At 45.5% G+C, this 12,843-nt stretch overlaps 1 protein-coding gene across 1 annotated transcript in view; it reads left to right on the top strand.

Annotated features, from left to right (window-relative positions):
* Positions 1-12,843, top strand: part of NCALD (neurocalcin delta) — a 166,255-nt gene that overhangs the window by 21,671 nt on the left and 131,741 nt on the right. The gene's annotated exons all lie outside the window — the stretch shown is intronic.

Genomic DNA, 12,843 nt, shown 5'->3' with positions numbered 1-12,843 from the left:
TACTGTAGATGGATGGATGGATGTTGATTCACTAGCATAATAGCGAGAGTAACCTCCTGTTACTCGTGCTATTTAATCAGTCTGCATGCTACTCATGCCACTTGCCGCATGCTCCTCATACTCTTGTCACTTGACATCACTTGATAGGCAGCGTATTGGGCCAATCAAAGTGGGCGGATCATGTCCTTTTTTTTTTAAGAGACTGGAGCATAGCAGCATAGCATGACTGATTAAAGAGACTCTGTACTGTCTGATTTGTACAATAAAAAACATACCAATCGAGTCACTGTGATCTCCTGGATCCCTCTTTGCCGTTTCTGGCGCTCCCTGCTGCGATCCTGGCTTTTAATCACCAGTTTTAGGCAGTGTTTACAAACAAAAAAACATGGCCGCTAACCAGGAAGTGTGTGTGTGTGTGTGTGTGTGTGTGTGTGTGTGTGTGTGTATATATGTGTATATTATGTGTATATATGTGTATATATATATATATATATATATATATGTATATATGTATATATGTATATATGTATATATGTATATATGTATATATATATGTATATATATATATATATATATATGTATGTATATATATATATATATATATATATATGTATGTATATATATATATGTATGTATGTATGTATATATATATATATATATATATATATATATATATATATATATATATATATATATATATATATATATATATATATATATATATATATATATATATATATATATATAATGTTGCAGAATACTATAAGTTTTTATAACATAGTGAATTTTCTGCACTCCAGTCAGGGATTCTCATAGTTTCTCAGCATGGGCAGCTCCCTTCCCCCTCAGACAAGCTGAAATTGAGAGCAGAGACCTGTCTGTGACTAATAAACAAAGCGCGCACACACACACACAGCCTGCAGCGTGCATAACTTCTCCCTATCACAACAGAGGCAGGACATTCCTCTCTGGGTCGATAAAGCTTGACAAAGAAAAGATTAGACATATTACAGAGACAGTGCAACTAGAAAAGGCTGCAATAACCCAGACCACATTAGAACAGGTATAGGATAAAAGAAATAAGGCTGAAAATTTTGTTACGGAGTCTCTTTAAATAGCGCGAGTAACAGTAGGTTACTTGCGCTATCAACTCCTAGATAGATAGAACAAGCCCTTATCACTCACCTCCTCAGACAAGCATATAATCTGACCTAGTTACTCTCTTCACTCATCCACATCTGTTTCTTCTGTGCGGTCTGACTTGCTGCCTTACCTAGTTCTTCTACCCCCTCACCTTCTAGAACTTAAGCTCTCAAGGGCTGGGCCTCTCTCTGTATCATCTCTTGTTTTTGCTTTATATGTTTTGCTGCAACTTCTTCCATCCGTCACTGACACTTTTTTATGTATTCGTATTGCCCACGCCAGCCCCTTACTCTGTACAGCATGTCAAGAGATAATGGCACCATATAAAACAATAACATAAACACTCTCCTTTGAAGGGGATTGTGAAGGTTTCTGAAGGGCTTGAGGCTCTGTGGGCTCCACATCAAGACTGCATCGATCGGCAGGTCCTGCGGTGTTCTACTGAGAAGGTTGGGGGTGGCTGTTTTTCCTATTCACATAATGATATAACTACATGGGATGCACGGGATCAATAGAACATATCTTTCAGGCAGAGTTCAGTAGTGCTTGATTTATGATGGGACTTTGGTTGCTATATTTCTTTTTTTAGTTCCTCAGACACCAATGCTTGATCAAAGCTAGTGAAAGGTGTGAAATATGGTCTTTACAATTCTGACAGGAAGTTGTTTAGTGTTCGATAGGATATGTGGGGTTCTTGTTCCTGTCCTGCACACCTATGGCTCTGCTTACAATAGTTCCTGCAAAATTGGAACAATCCTCCTGCAAATAGTGCCAGGGTGTGCCAAACTACTTCTCAGTGCTATGGCTACGTTGCTGTGTGTGGGGTCTTATGTGTACATGTGTGTATGTGTTTGACCTCCCTATTGCCTCCTATGCACCTTGACTTCTGAATGTTACTGACCGCAAGGTGGATGTATACTTTTTGTGCCTCTAGGCCAAGTATGTTGTGGAGCCGTTTCATGTGCAAGCAGCGGCCCCTCTTATTCCATGTGTATCTTGCATTTATAGAAGCCCTTCATGAACAGCTCTATTGGACATCAGTTTCCCTTTTCCCATTTTCAGCCTCCTATTTCCTATGTAGCAACTCCTCTTTTGTGTTCAGGCGCCCCCCTGGGCTGCTGCCGCACAAGGCTTGGGCCTTTGTGGCCTTTCTAGAAATCCAGCCTTGACTGACCATCCCTGTTTGTCACCTGCCCCAAGCTCTGCTACATTTCTCGATCATCCAGGCCTATAGCCTGCCATGACCTCAGCTCCAAGTATGTCTTGCCTGTCTGCCCTGGCCTCAGCTACATCTCTGACTATGCACCTATCTACTCCTATCTTACTGTATAGATGTATTGTGGCTACCAGTAGAATGAACCTGGGATTTGCAACCCTGAAGTTACTGAGCAACAATGAGTCCAGGGACCATGTGGGGTTCTGGTATATCGTACCTTGTGTAGTGCTGTGTCTGGCCTTGTGGCTTGTGGGCAGGAGACTAGCTATGTGACCTTGTGCCCTTGAGACTGACAGTGTTACTAACCTCATACCTTTGAGAATGGCAGTGTGGTTGACCTCATGCCACAGTCTTGGCAGTGTGGATGACCTGGTGCACCCAAGAATGACAGTGTGGCTGACCTCCTGTCCATGAAAGGAGCAGTGTGACTGACCTCATGCCAGTATATTGGCAGTGTGTTTGACTTAGGTGAGACTAGCCGTGTGACTGACCTCATAGCTCCCAACTGTCCCTTTTTGGAGGAACAGTCCCTCTTTGGAAACCAAATCCCTCTGTCCCTCTTTCTTCCTCATTGGTCACGCTTTCAGGATTGATGTAAGATCTACATAAATATATATATTTTTCTACTAAAAAAATGTGTTGACTCAACTTTATTTCCATACTTTAAATTCATATTTCTTAATTTCAAATGTTAACGTGAAGAAAAACAACTGATGATAGAAAGGACCAGTGAGGATTGAAATTCTAAATGACATCCTTTTTTGCTTATACATTTTTTAGCGGTATCGGGGGCTAGGGGTGTGGTGGGGCGTGATTAGGGGTGTGACAGGGGTGTGTCTTAAAGTGTCCCTCTTCTAAAGCTCAAAAAGTTGGGAGGTATGCTGACTTCCTTCCCCTGAGACAATGTGACTGACCTTTTGCCACTGAGATTAGCAGTGTGACTAACCTCGTGGCCCTGAGGCTAGCAGCATGGTTAACCTCGTGTCCCTAATGGCCCACACTCACGGGCTACTTTTGTAGATTGTCGCTAGCACACGGGAGCGTGTGCGCGACAGCTCGTCGCCAGGTCCCTCCGCATACACACTGCGGAAGAGGGATTAGTGATGCGACGGAAGCTGTCGCCGACGTTCCTCCCTCCTCCCCCCCCCCCCCCCCCCCCTCCCCCGCCGGAAACTCAGTTCTCTGGTTATAAGGTTGCTGTCGCTAGTCCGCATACACACGCAGACTAGCGACAGTTGCGGCGGCAATTGCCTGGCGACAGGAGCGACTGTTTGGGGCGCGCACCCCATACTCACGGGCGACCTGTCGCCGCAACACGCGCGCCACGTGGTTGCGGCGACAATTGTAGCCCGTGAGTATGGGCCATTAGTCTAGTAGTATGACTGACCTGGTGCCCCTAAGATTAGCAGTGTGACTAACCTCGTGGCTCTGAGGCCGGCAGCGTGGTTGACCTGGTGCCCCTAAGTCTAGTAGTATGACTGACCTGGTGCCCCTAAGTCTAGTAGTATGACTGACCTGGTGCCCCTAAGACAACAGACTGGCTTTGTAGCCGGGCACTTTGTGAAGGTCTGAGGCAAACGGAAGGATGAAATGTTTCTTTGGGGAAAGCACAATGAGAAAGTTGTTGTGTAAGAGCCGTTGTAATATTTATAGTCCTGTCATTGATACTTCCTTGTTATTTGGAGCTGGGCTTTCCTCTAGTGTTTCTCCAACTTCAAAATAGATCCCCTCCTGTTTTGTAAACTTGAATGAACCTGCTAGTGAGACAGAACAACCAACCCATACTTGCTTAGCAGTCCCAGCCAGGTTAGGGGGAGTTAAAGCGGATCTGAACTCAGAACTTCCTCTCTGCTCTAAAAGATGCGCAACAGCATAATAACCTTTAAAGAAACAACATTTCTTTGTTACAGCTGATATATCCTGCAATAAATCTGCAATGTGTACTTCCTGCTTTAATAGAAGCAGGCATATTGTTAACATCCTGCGTTTACCAATTAGCTTCTCTGGCGTGCCAGTCAGCTGACACAGCTGAGGGATCAAATTACAACATGTGATTAGTCATAGATGAGGGGGAATTAGACAGGCTAAACTATCTAAATACATACAGTGTGCATTTCTCTGTTTTCCTTCTGTCCTGTGCAAGAGTTCAGGTGCACTTGAAGGCATTTACTGTAGAGCAGACAATAGCAAGCCATGATCAGGGCATTTATCTTTCTGACTAGTGATCGCTGTATAAAGTGTTATACTTGGCGCAGCTTAGCGAGCTGGTATTTCCAGTGTGGGGCAGGAAATCTCCTGCTGCATAAGCATACAATAGTGCTACCAGACTGCCAGTCCCAAATCCTCCTGACATTTGTCTCTAGAAGATGAAGATTGCAGGAACAGACCATGGAATCATTGTCTGAACAATGAGCCGGCAGACAATTTACTAATGTCAGTACAGTGCTTAAAGTGAACCTGAACTCTTGCACAGGCCACAAGGAAAGCACAGAGAAAGAAATCCACCCTGTTTGTGTTTAGAGAGAAGAGCCTGTCTAATCCCCCCCCCCCCCCTCATCTGCAAATAATCCCTAGTGTAGTTTGCAGGGCTGTGGAGTTGGAGTCGGGGCAATTTTGGGCACCCGGAGTCGGAGTTGGAGTCGTGGTTTCATAAACTGAGGAGTTGGAGTCAGAAGATTTTTGTCCCGACTCCACAGCCTGGTAGTTTGAGCTCTCAGCTGTGTCAGCTCAGAATTTTGGCACACAGCTTATATGTAAACACAGTAGGTTAACCCTTGCGCTGCTCCCATGAAAGCAGGAAGTAGACACACTGCAGATTTATAGCAGGAATTCAGTAAGCTGTAACAAAAAAATGTTTTTTCTTTACAGTTTATTATGCTGTTGCTTATCTTTTAGAGCAGAGAGGAAGTTCTGAGTTCAGGTCCGCTTTACAGCAAGCCCAAACTATGCTTCCTTTCACATGATCGCTCTCTGCCATGCTAGGTATATTCACTGTAAATGACAATTGCCATATGAACTACCTGGCCAAAGCTGCAGAATTTTCTGCCTTGCGGGGGCTGCTCCGAAACAGACTGCATGCATGTTAGGCTAATGTGGCTCTGTAAAATGTATTCGCTATAGGTTTACTATACACCAGCCGATCTGGATGTGCAGCCTTGATTTTCAGGGGCATAAAGAGATTATTTGCATAATTGGGATGCATCATGGGAAACCACAGCTGCTGAATTATTGCAAATGCCTTCAGTTTTAAAGAGAGTCTGAAGCGAGAATAAATCGCGCTTCAGACCTCATAAATAGCAGGGGCATGTGTGCCCCTGCTAAACTGCCGCTATCCCGCGGCTTAACGGGGGTCCCTGATCCCCCAAATCCTCTCAGGGGAGCGCTTCCTGGTTGGGGTAGGGAAACCGCCGCAGCCCTGCCCCACGCGCGTCTGTCAGCGCGTATCTCCGCCTCTCCCCCGCCCCTCTCTGTCTTCCTTCACTGAGAGGGGCGGGGGAGAGGCGGCGATGCGCCGCTGATAGACGCGACTGGAGGCAGGGCTGCAGCCGTTAGCCCTGCCTCCAGGAGCGACCAAGTCTGCGACCAAGTGTTGCAGTGGGAGGTTTGGGGGTGAAGGTACCCTCGTTTAGCGGCGGTTTAGCAGGGGCACACGTGCCCCTGCTAACTTTGAGCTCTGAAGCGAGATTTATTCTCGCTTCAGAGTCTCTTTAAAGTCAATGGGAACCGCTAGTTTACAAGAGAAACCGGATACTTACCTAAGGAGAGGGAAGGCTCTGGGTCCTAATGAGCCTTCCCTCTCCTCTCCCAGTGCCCGCAGTGCTGCGCTGTCCCCGGGAGCAGTATCTGACCAAATTGGTCAAATACTCCTCCTTCCGCCAGGCGAAGGTGACTTCAGAAAGTTTTTCTGGAGCGCCCTCTCTAGCGCACTTGCGTGTGAGCAGTATGGAGCCGCCTATCTCCGGGAGGACTCGGCTCCTGAAGACTTCTGAAGTCCCCTGTGGTGGGGGATTTAAACTGGGGAGCCAGCGCTGCACCAAGGGCACCAGGAGATGAGAGGGAAGGCTTTTCAACCTGTGGTACGCATATCACTGGTGGTACTTTGCTGTGTACACTCCGGGTTTTCCTGCCACTTTATTGCCTGCCTGCCTGCCTGCCACTTGTCCTGCTTCCACAAAGTTCACCTCCCCCTCGCTCGCTCCTGGCTATGCTGTCCTGCAGCCTACTTCAGACCTCGGTTCAGCAGTCAAGAGAGAGCCAGACGAACAATGCACACTGACAGCGTGTATACAGGAAGTGACATCCTGGCTCACTTCCTGTATTTGAAGTATACGTGCTGTCGCTGTGCACCATTCACCTGGCTGTCTCTTCACTGCGGCCAGGTTACCAATGATCTGAAGTATGCTGCGGGGCAGCACAGCGAAGAGTGAACTTTGGTGAGTCACTGTCCCGCTCTCTGGTGGTTGGGGGAGGCTCCCTATATTGAAGCAGGAGGGGGAAAGGAGGAACTTGAAAGGCTGCCTGTATTGGCAATCTACCTACAGATTGCCAATTATGGCAATGGAAACAGCCGAGCCTGAATGGGCCAATACTGTGCAGGCATGACGGTGGTACCGAACTACTATGCAGGCACACTGGTGGTACTTGAACATTTTTCAGGTGATAAAAGTGGTACAATTAAAAAAAAAAAAAAAAAAAAAAAGTTGAAAAGCTCTGCTCTATAGGACCCAGAGCCTTCCTCTCCTTAGGTAAGTATCTGGTATCTCTTTTTTTAAACTAGTGGTTCCCATTGACTTTGAGGCCTAGTGCACACCGAGCGGTTTTTGGAGCGATCCGCCGGCCGCATCTGCCTGTAAAAACGCTTGGCTAATGTATTGCAATGGGATGGTGCACACCGGCGGTTTGAGGTTTTTGCCAAGCCGCAAACGCGCCTCCTGCTGCTTGTTTGTGGTTTTTGGAAGCATTTCGTCCTCAATGTAAAGTATAGGAAAAACGTAAACCGCTCTGAAAAACGCTACTTCAGAGCAGTTTGCCAGGCGTTTTTGTTACAGAAGCTGTTCAGTAACAGCTTTTCCTGTAACAATATGTGTAATCTGCTACACAAAAACGCAACCAAAACCGCTAGGTGTGTTTAGAAAACCTCTCTAAACATACCTAGAATCCCTCTGAAATCAGCTCCCAAACCGCTAGCATATTGCGGATCTGCTAGCGGTTTTGGTGTGCACTGGGCCTAAGAAAGCAAAATTACATTTAGCTTTGTTTTTGAATAGAAATCTTTTTGGTCTCTTAGACCCTTATACTTCCCCAGTGGTTTTGGGTCACCATGAACTGCTTGGATTTTCCGGAGTTATGAGGGTGTTCCAGAATAGAATGATATGACTGTGTTTCAATAAATGTTGATTAATTTTTTTCCAAGAATAAATGTTTAATTTTTTTTGTTGGAAAAATAAGGCAAACCTTGAAATTTGCCATAACACATCTTTTGGAGTAAAAATTAATATACGACCCTGTCATATTTTCGGGGAAACACTGTATATTGGCCAACTACCTGGCATCGCGTCCCATTCTTTCAGTGGCTGTGCGTTCCTGATGTCAGAGGTACGCGGCGGTGATAATATAAACTCAACTGTGTACATTCTAGAATGTAAAGCCTGGTACACACCTTCAATTTTGATTGGCTAATCGCTGACCAATTTCACCACCTCCATGTAGTATGAGAGTTTACCTTCACAATCTGTTCTTAGTATTTAAAATCTGTTGACCCTCATATTACATGGAAGGGGTACAATTGGCCAATCAAAATGTAAGGTGTATACCAGGCTTTAGAATCCACAAAAACAACCATCTAGCACCTGCTTGTGTTTATCTCATGTGAGTGTGATACCTCTTTTCAATCTTCAGGGTGGCATGAAAAAGTAACCGGGTGGGGTGCAAGGGAAGAATGCAGGGCTTACAGCATAGGAGGAGGGGAGCTGATGACAGCCGGGTGTTCACCAAAATTAGCCGGGTGGAGCACCCAGCTAAAAGAGCCTAGAGAGAACACTGAATTACGTTATGATCATTGATGATGACAATAAAAGCATCAATCATTATGGAGGAAGAAAGGGAATTCTATTGCATTCAGTATTAGTACTGAGAGGCATTAGTCTTCCTGTGTCTAATATGAAACCTGGCCTCACCTGTTACTGTGTAAATTAGTGGTTTCCCAGCCTGTACGGCAGCTCAGGTGAGGTGTTGCCTCTGCTCAGCTGTTTACACTGCTTAACACTGTGACAATATTATGGTTTCTGCTTTTAGCACACAGGGCTGTGTGTCACAAACACTGCAGGTGTCTTGTCAATGTGTAGAATGGCCGGGGTGGAAAGGGGGGGGGGGGTGTGGATGGAGAATCACTTGTGTACATTGTTATAGGCTACTAATGTGGTACTTGTGTAAACATCTAAAGGCTGAGCATACCTGTTGGTTTATGGTGAGGGGAGCAGTGACTTAAAGAGGACCTGTAACAAGGATTGAAATTAATTTCAGTCAGTAGCTGATACCCCCTTTCCCATGAAAAATCTTTACCTTTTCTCGAATAGATCATCAGGGGGCTCTGTATGGCTGATATTGTGGCTAAACCCCTCCCACAGTGTGATGTCAAGACCCAGGTTCTGACAGTTTTCTGTCTGTGAGCCTTGTTGCATTGTGGGAAAAAACAGCTATTTCCAACTGCCAAGCAACCAGTATATTCCTCTGCACATATGTATTTCTATAAAAAACAACCTTTTAGCCTATCGAATTGTTAGTGGGTGTGGTTATAGATAATGGCAGTTGGTGTCTAGTTTTTTTTTTCTTAAGTCTGTCAGTAGTAAAGATGATTACATGCAGGCTGATTGTGGATCAAACAATATGAATAAATTACATGGCGGACATCAATCATTTCTTGATCTCACTTGTATTTTTTACTTCTCACTTTGCAATGTATTGATTAATGTTTTTCCCCTTTTTGCTAAAGGAATCTTTAACAATACAATAACATTTGTAGAGCGCTTTTCTTCCATAGGACACAAAGCGCACAAATACATCTCAGAGCAGTACAGGGTTGCAGGCTGGACGGTGTTACAGTGGAAATAGTCAGGTGTTCATAAATGCCAGACTAAACAAGTGGCTTTTCCGTTTGGACTTAATGCTTCCAGGGATGGAGCTGTCCTGATTGGGTATAGCAGGGCGTTCCAAAGTGTAGGGGCAGTATGACAGAAAGCTCTTTCTACAAAGATTTTGAGGTGGACTCTGGGGGTGACCAAGTTATTAGTTCCTCTTGATCTAACATTGCAGGAGGTGTGATGCAGTTGCAACAAGTCTTTCAGGTGTCCAGGGCTCAGATAGTGCAAGGATTTGAATGTCAATAATAGGCCTGAACGATTTTAGGAAAAAATTGAATTGAGCGATTTCTGTCTGAAATTGCGATTTCAATTCACAATTTACTTCAACTCAAGCTTTGTTCCCCCTTTGCCTGTTTGTTCCCTCTCTGTCCCCCTGTCTCTCTTTGTGCCCCCTTTGCCTCTTTATGCCTCCTCTGGGACTCTCTCTTGCCCCCTTTGTGTCTCTGTGCCCGCTCTGTTTCTCTCTGTGCCCTCTCTCTCTCTTTGTGCCCCCTTCGTGTCTCCTGTGTCTCTCTCTGTGCCCACTCTGTGTCTCTCTGCCTCCTCTGTCCCCCAAGCTGCATCAGTTCTGGACATAGCTTCAAGCATGAGTCCAGCGATGGCCATCTATTCACTTTACCTCCTGCAGGCTCTAATGCACGGAATACTTCCTGTATGTCATGTGACATACAGGAACCCGGAGTTTTGCCAAGCACAAGAGCTGGCAGACGGTGATGGAGGACGGACAGCATTGGACTTGTGCGGAAAGTATGTCCAACGCTGTGGTCCGCACGCACCGGGACTTTGGGGAAGTTTGAAGCCATTCTTTAAACTTCCCCATGTGGAAATGACAGGATTGCGATAATTGTCGCTTTGACGATTCCAAAATTGTGATCTTGGTGATCGCGATTTCGATTTATCTTTCAGGCCTAGTCAATAAGCAAATTTTAAACAGAATTCTCTATTTTATCAGTAGCCAGTGGAGTGAGCACAGGGTTGGTGTTATGTGGCAATGGTGGGGTTGGCTAGTTAACAGCCTTGCGGCGGCATTGTGTACTAATTGCAGGTGGTGCAGATCTTAGTTTGGAAGGCCTATATAGAGAACATTGCAATAATCCAGCCGTGATGTGATGAAGGCATGAACTAGGGTTGTAAGATCTGCTGGAGGTATATGAGGTGCTTAAAGGGGAACTGAAGAGAGAGGTATATGGAGGCTGCCATGTTTCCTTTTAAGCAATACCAGTTGCCTGGCAGCCCTGCTGATCCTCTGCCTCTAATACTATTAGCCACAGCCCCTGAACAAGCATATGCAGATCAGGTGTTTCAGACTTTAAAGTCAGATCTGACAAGACAAGCTGCATACTTGTTTCTGGTGTTATTCAGATACTACTGCAGAGAAATAGACCAGCAGGGCTGCCAGGCAACTGGTATTGATTAAAAGGAAATAAATATGGCAGCCTCCGTATACCTCTTACTTCAGTTCCCCTTTAATCCTTGCAATATTCCTTAGGTGAGAGAAGGAATGTTTAACAGCTGAGATTTGATTCCTGAACTATGGGTAAAAGAGAAAACTGCAATCGCCCAAGAAAAGCCTGTCTGATCGTAATTTCCCTGAGAAGGCTTGGTCAAGGGATGTGTTTGTGATCAGTGAAGGAGTGTAATATAGTTACACAGGGATTTCCCAGTTTGAGCAGGAATAATTGGTTGGGGCAATTATCAGCTGATACCTGTGGGTACCCTAAAACTGGTCATACACTGGTCAGTGTGGCCAACAGATTGATTATCTGATTGATTGAATCCCTCCACACACAGTACACAGAAAATCTGTGCGCCTTGTCTGTCTCCCCATGTATGTCCCCTCTCCCTGGGCTGTGCAGAGTATAGGCAGCAGAGCTTACACTCATCTGTCTGCCAGCATGTGTCTTCTCTCCACCGGTGGGTGCTTCTCTCTGTGTCTAATGGCCCATACGCATGGGCTACAATTGTCCATGGTCGCCCGTGAGTATGCGGCGTTGCACGGGCGCGCACCCCGAACTGTCGCCTGTCGTTGATGTCGCCAGGCGATTGAACTGCTCAATCGCCTGGCGACAGTCTCCGCCACAACTGTCGCTAGTCCGCGTGGGTACGCGGACTAGCGACAGCAACATACATAAAGGAATGCGGAGCTTCCGGCGGGGGGAGAAGGAACTTCGGCGACAGCTTCCGTCGCACCGCTGGTCCCTCTTCCGCGTGTGTACGTAGAAGAACCTGGCGAGGAGCTGTCGCCGGCCTGTTGCGCACACGCTCACGTATGCTGGTGACAGGCCAAAAGGTTGCCCGTGAGTATGGGCCATTACTCTAAGGCCTCTAGTGTTTGACCTCTAGCGTTTGTGACATGACTCAGGAAGTGAGGAGACTGGGAGGAGCACCTAGCAGTGGAGAGAATAAAAGCGCCTGTGGAAAGATAAGAGCAAGCGTCGCTGCATACACCGCACGTCGCTCATCGCAAAATTAAACGCCGCCAGCGACGTGCTGCTGACCCACCACCGATTGAGGCAAATCTTCCATTCAGCGTGATTGACCAAATTGATCAGTTTCAGATGAAAGTTGAAAGACCTGAAATCATTTGTGGTACTGATTTCTAGCAGATTGGATGGTTTGTAAAAAATAATACCTTTTAATGGCTAACTAATAGAATTAAATGATGCAAGCTTTCTGGGATCTAGTCCCCTTCTTCAGGCATATTTCCAGATGTAAGCTGAAGTAAAACACTGATGCAGATAAATGGTAAACACGAAGATGACAGTTGTGCTGGTTACTGTTTATCCGTTAGGTGTCAGATGATCAGCAGGCTGGAGCCAGTGAGTTAGTGCAACCATACATGAAATCCAGCAGGTTTCTGAAGATCATGAAGCCAAATCAATCATGATACATAAGGTGTCATGAATCCTGTTCCACAATTTAAACCTTCTGTTAATGTCTTGAACATTTTCATAAATTTGTACTCAGAAATTTTTCTTGATTGATCATTTTTGAAGTTACCCTTGAGAACAAGTACTTTTAGATCTTGCATGCTGTGTCCTGGTTCACAGAAGTGTTGGCCCACTGGTGTGTCCATTTTACCTTCATTGATTTTAAAGCAGTGATGGTTCATTCTTGTGCGCAGTTTTTGTCCTGTTTCTCCTATATAGATTCCTCTTGAGGGGCATTTCATGCAGCGTATCATGTATACAACATTGGATGACTCGCAGGAAAATTGGTCTGATATTTGATGATATTTCTGTGAGTTTGGTATTTGTATTTGGCTTTTGCTTAAGATATAAGGGCAGGTCTCACACCTTGTGTTATTGCAGGGTAATGTGCCTGGAGTCTCTGGTGTAGATAATG

Source organism: Hyperolius riggenbachi, chromosome 5, assembly GCF_040937935.1.
Source record: "Hyperolius riggenbachi isolate aHypRig1 chromosome 5, aHypRig1.pri, whole genome shotgun sequence".
Taxonomy (NCBI): domain Eukaryota; kingdom Metazoa; phylum Chordata; class Amphibia; order Anura; family Hyperoliidae; genus Hyperolius; species Hyperolius riggenbachi.
The sequence above is the reverse complement of the archived record's forward strand: the minus strand, read 5'-3'. Positions and strand labels throughout refer to the sequence as shown.